Below are 6,193 nucleotides of genomic sequence, written 5' to 3'. Positions count from 1 at the left end.
AAACAGAATGGTTTCCAATCAGGGGTAATGCAGAGCAGAGGAGAGCGTTAAACATAAGCTTTTCTGTCTTCTTTTTCACATAGGTATCCTTTTATTTGATAATAGCGWAGAGGATGTTATTTTGGGGGGAAAACATTGAGTTTTCATCAGAAAATTACAGCAGATTTAATTTGCTTCCTGAATATGAACACATTCACGTTCCTTGGCAATTGTTATATTACTATTACTATTGAATCAGACAGCAGAATTAAAAGAGCATTCGGACAGATGTTGCTTATATGTACAAGAAAAAAAGTAGATAAAATATCCTGTGAACGCTCTGTCTTAGGCCTCTGGGCTTTGTTGTCYCTTTATGTTTATTTGATACCCCAGATGAATGGTCCCTTTTTCTTACAGGTGAGCTACAGATGTAAAATCAGGTCTGTGCAGTGAGCAGGCTATGGTGTGTAATAACCCTTCAATGGTCCTGAGGTGGCTTTTTCTAGAGCTAGAGCAACAACCAACATCAGGCATCTGGACCTTCAGACCTAGTTCTGGGAAGTTTTTCTTTTCCCAAGAAGAGTGCCCCAGACAGAAAGACCTATAAACCAACCTTGTGGGGAGCCAAAGTGGTCATGTAAAAGTGATGATTTGGTGTTAAGGAGTTATCCACAATGAAGAGAAAAAGGACCCTTCTATCAGCAAGAGGAGAAACAAATACAGACACAGCTAAAATGGCAAAATTCCTTGACTTCCATGGCTTAAAGAACATAATATTTTTCCTCAAAAATAAAAAATCAGATGCAGGTTAAAACTAGAAACAAAAGTAAGCAACTTCTCCTAAAGTGAAATTACAATATATAGTGATTCTTCTTGCAGTAACCCTTACAAGGGAAAGGTGTCCAATCTGAGAAAAAATGTAGTCCCGCAGGACAGCTGTGGTGGGGCTGGTACCGGATTGCCAAATGCAGGCAGATGTAGGAGCTGCTTCCAGGTGCTTCCAAGCCACAGGGTCATCAGGGCAAGTCCCTGAGCACCATCATCACCACCACCGCCCTTGCAGCCTTCCTGCTCAGGGGGAGACATATGTTGTGTGAAGAGGGTCTTTTTTTCTTATCTCTGCTCCGTCAGGGTTTGCCTTCACAGTCGTGATCAGCCTAGGGGTGGTTTTTTTCTTACAGTGAAACTAAATGCTTTGTTTTCTCCATGTTTCTGCTTCAAAGGCAGTGAGTACCAAGAGGTTAAAATGCAGCTATCACAATGAGCCTCTGAAAGAAAATGAGAATGGAGAGGAAGAAGAACGTGCATCTATCTAATTGATCTACTGCCCGCTTGCTTTATAGCTGAGGAGCCCCATGGTGAATAAGGTAAGTAGCTGACTAATATTGCCTTGAGAAAAGAATCACATTATTGTTCTGATTTTTTTTTTAATGTTGCTGTTAGCCAGAAAGTGGTAGATTAATAGTGGGTTTTTTTGCAAAAATACTGATGAAGAATGCACCCATGGAGTGGTTGTAAAAATTACAGGTAATTTTTATGGATGAAGAAGGAAAAAAATTGTCCTTTTCTGCAAAAGCTTCATGGTTCCCAGTCAGCATTTGTATGGAGTTTGCTATCGGTGCATAAAAAGTTTCCAGTATTTTTAATCTCTCTCTGTTTTTTTGCACTAGAATAAGACTTAAAAGACTCTGCCAAAATCACTAGGGGCAAGATTGGCACCCCAAAGCATCCTACCTCCTCCCAGGTATGGATTCTGCCTAGTGCTCTCTGGGATCATAGGTGAGAACTTAGACAACTCATTTGACTTACCTGCCTATTTCAGGAGTGCGACCTGCTAAGATGCTTCCAAGGTAGCATCTTAAAAACATCCTCCTCTGGACTCTAGGAGTAGATTAGAAGGATAATTTTAGAACAGTGTTTCTAGCTTCCGAAGATACTCGTGCTCCATCTTCATATAGCTTTCATCACCGTACTGTGTGTTTAATTAAGTTTAATTTCTGTCTGGGCTTTGAAAGGGTGTTTTGCAATGTGTGCTGTAGGGAAGCAACAGCACTATTGAAATAGAATGAATGAGTACCAATGAAACAGAATTTAATAGCAAGTTACTCATCACAAATATGAGCCTCTTGTGGCTGTGATTCACTCAAAGAGCCACTAGCGAAAAGGAAAAGTGGGAAGGTTGCTGATGACATTTAATCCATCACCTTCRTTCTACTGAAGACATAGAGCTAAGAGAAGGAGAGATGTCCTGCTATGAGACACRTCCTGCTATGAGCCACCCTTCCTCAGCAAAGCAAGCTCCCTGCCTTTAATGCTGTACCCRGAGCTGGCTCAGTCACTGCATATTGGCAGGATTCATTTGAATTTTTTAGGCATGCTGCTGGAATCGAAATGAGCAACCATTTCCCCATTATAAAAGAAAAAGGAAAAAAATAAAAATAAAAAATAAAGATAAAAATAAGAATAGAAATTCTAGGGAGATGTTTGTGAACAATTCAGCAAAGTTTTCTGCTCAATGTGCATTATCAGACAAAGAGGCTGATTAGAAGCCAGGGTGCATCTATCTAGGGGAGAAAAAAAAAGGGTGAAAAGAGTGTGCAAAGGAACAGTTTGGTTCTGTTTGAGTTAATAGTCACATGTCCAAAGCAGCTGTAAGAAGGCAATGGCAAATGAGTGAGATCATGTGCCTTTAGGTTGGTGTCAAGCCGGGGATGCTCAAGGAGGAGGCAGGGCTCAGTGTGGCTCACACGACTGCAGGTGGGCGCTTTGCCACCTGTGGAAGGAGTCAGAGTGGCAGCCCCACAAGACCTGGTGCACCTCAGCTGTGAGCATYGTGTGCCAATAGCTGCTCCAAAAAGCAGAAGCTTCATCTTCTAACTCAAGTGCAGCAGGAGCAGACCACCAAATAGTGGTGGTAGCACCTCCTCTTTCCCAAGCTGTCTTCATCCGAAACTGGCTGCGCTTCAGTGGCTGGGCAAAAGGYAGTCAAGAAGGCGGCTGCTCCTTGACAAATAGCCGACCTCCACCTCCTTGCTTGGCCTTCCTTCTGCCGGAGGGGCTGCACCCGGAAAGTGAAAACCTTCCTTCGTTACAGGAAGGGAGAAGTAACCAAAGGCAGGCACATCTGATTCTATGTATTCCCACTGGCAGAACCCCAGTCTGTGTTTCGGAGTTATCCCCTCAGCCCCCRGGAAGCCTGAAGTTCCTTTTTCTTGCCAAAGCACCGCTGGCAACTCTGAGCATTCATTATGTGAAAATGCAATCAGTAGACTTTCATGATGATTTTTTGTTTGCTTGTTTTGGACAGCTCCATCGCTATTAAGCAGGAAATGTGATAAGCGGTGCGGATAGAATATCAGTCTCATTCTCATCAGGACAAAGCACTGYGAGAAAAAGCCTTAGTTATCGCTTAATTCCACTTAAATAATTCTGCCAGTAACCTCACTGAAATCATTCTTGTTCTTCACCGCAGTGMCTTTGTTCTGCTTTCAGCTATAGTTAAACCACTGGCATAAGTCACATTTTCAAAAGCATCCTTCAACTCGAACGACCGATGTAACATATGTCAGATCTTGCTTTATTTACACATCTTAACAATATCCTATTCTCTCTTTTAAAATGAGCGGCTAATGTCAACCGTGGCAGAAATTATGGAATAACCCCTTTTACCTCCTCCAAGCCACCCTYTTCTAGATGTCCACATCTCTAACATCATCCACAAACTCTAACTCTCGCATTTTGTTTTAACCCCCTAACTGACAAGATCTGTAGCTAACACAACGTGCATCTTGCTGCCCTGACCTTCACTTCCTGACAGCTTTTCCCACCTCTCCCTTTGATGCCGTTGCAACGTGTAGGACGAGGCCAGCATCCAGGTAAATAATTTACCAAGAGTGCGCTGGGCTTTCTGGAACTGCCTGGCCTTGCTCAAAAGCCACCAGGAGCCATAAAAGCAACTGTGCCTCAGGTAGATAATTTAGGTTTGTGCACAGCTCGTAAGTGCAGCTGCTGGGGACTTGCCCAAGAGGCTGTTTGTTTCCTTCTCTACCTTGCTGGCTGTGTGCAGAGCAGAACCAGGCCAGATGCACCCCACAGTTTTCTCTAATTTACGCTGCATGCTGCTGGAAAAAGCAGTCTGCTGTTTTCCTTGGGAACAAAAATGCCAGCCCTGTATTAAGGAATTAATAGCAATCATTTACCTGTTTCTTTTCTGGTTGCTGGCAAGGGGATTCAAGACCAAAAGGCAACAGTGACAGCATCTATAGGCAAGTATTCAGTACAACACTACAGGCAGTGCTAGAATATCCCTTCCTGAATCCCAAAATGTTCATTTCCAGAGCTCTGCAGTATCTCCAGCCTGCACAAGGAAGCTGAAAATGCTGTTTATAATGTAAAGCCTTAAAAAAGACCCAGYGGGATTCATTAATCCCACTGACCTCTTGCCGAAGTGAATTCTGCAGGCTGTACATTCCTTACATATGGGCATCCAGTGTTTCCGTTGTTATTTACTGTTTCTTACTGCAAACAGGCTGGGAGAAGAAGAGCATCAGGGTTGGTTCTCAGTGTGGTCTCTACAACCTGGTGGTTACAGCAGAGTGTGGGTCTTGCTGCAAACAGAGCCTCTCACTTCTGCATCGAGCGCCACGGCAACTGGAGCAGTGCCACAGGCATCAGCATGGAGACTGCTTTTCTGTGTCCTCTTCCCATGGGAAAAATGGGAAATCACGGTCCTTGTGCCAACTCTGGGAGTCCCCTGGCCCTCTTTTTAGCASTTCTCCAGGATCCTGGCCGCTCCAGACTGCCGCTGTTCTCAGACCATCCTTCTGCGGAGCCGTGTCCCGCTTGGCTCCATCTCGCTCAGCATCCACGCACATGCTCATGGAAGCATTTCTGRGTCCTCAGCATTTATTGGGCATCCCAGATTCCTCCTGGAGGAGCAGAGCTGAAAATGGGCTCCAGCTATGACTGGCCTTGGAGTCCGTGGCCGTGCAYGGCAGCTCGGCCCAGGTAAAACTGCGGAGGCGCGCGCAGCGCAGCACCCCTCTGCTCCGCACCTCGGCCCGCAGTGCAGACATCGCCATGAAATATCAATACGGATTATCAAAATACTAATCTGGATCACATTTCCAAGTGGTGCTGTAAAACTGCGTTGAATTCCTCCGTATGCACATTCAGAACTGAAGAAGCTGTAGCTCAAGCTTCTTTTCCAAAATGAATTACCACTTGAGAAAGTTTTAGTTCTGAATAAGCAACTCAACAYAGGAGATTAGCTTCCTTTAATGATTTATTTTAAAAATCTCAATTAGCTCATCTGGATTTTTTTCCTGGGTACCGCAGTATAGATAAACCCCACAGACACCAGATAATTCTCTCGTCGTCCTTGATTTTCAGCCAGATGATTTAAGAAAACCATCGCGACTCCAAAGCCCGGATTGCAGCCAAGGCAGTAGAGGTGGGTGCGATGTGGAATTTACAGAATTAATTGTAATACAATTCAATACAATTAATTAATTGTATTGAAAAAGCATTGACCCTAGAGGCTGAGTCGTTTCCAGATGCTGGGTAGAGTCCCGCTTAGCACTGTTGGAGGGGTGCTTTTTCTTTCCATTTATTTTGCTTCCTGCACATATTTTTATTCAATGAATATTGTTTCATTTAGGAATCTTAGATGTTTGTGCTTAGTTTCAAAGATGAAACCTGATTTCCAAGTTGTTTGCAATTTAGAAATTGTATTTCTTTCCATTTATAGAATATTTTCTGCCTCGCTATTTTGAGTGGGCAAATTGTGACACTAGCAAAATATCTTTTCAGCCTCAGCATGCTTGCTGGGATTTGTTATACCAACACAGGGGCTGACATATGTTGATTTTTTTTTTTTTTTTTTTACTCCAAATCCTTTGTAGGTGGCAAATTCTGAATGTACAGCTCAGACTACAATTAAATAGTATTGCTGTCTGGATGGGAGAGACGCTGCCATGCACTTGACTTGGGCAGCTTGCTCAGGTCTGTACATGGGGACAGTATACAGAGTAAATTTTCTTCTGTCCCCAAAAAAGTAGTTGAAATACAGCCATACATCGTGTTCCGATGAGGTTCCTGTTCCGATGGATGTTATTAATATGTACATTGAGGCCTGGTTTTTGAATTGGAGAGTCAAGAACCAAGCGTTTCGTGGCTGCCAGAGCTACCCTCCCTCCCACCTCCTATTACTCTG

Source organism: Nothoprocta perdicaria, unplaced genomic scaffold (assembly GCF_003342845.1).
Source record: "Nothoprocta perdicaria isolate Ctin4 unplaced genomic scaffold, notPer1 scaffold_151, whole genome shotgun sequence".
In the NCBI taxonomy this organism is placed as follows: Eukaryota; Metazoa; Chordata; class Aves; order Tinamiformes; family Tinamidae; genus Nothoprocta; species Nothoprocta perdicaria.
Note: the sequence above shows the minus strand (reverse complement) of the source record.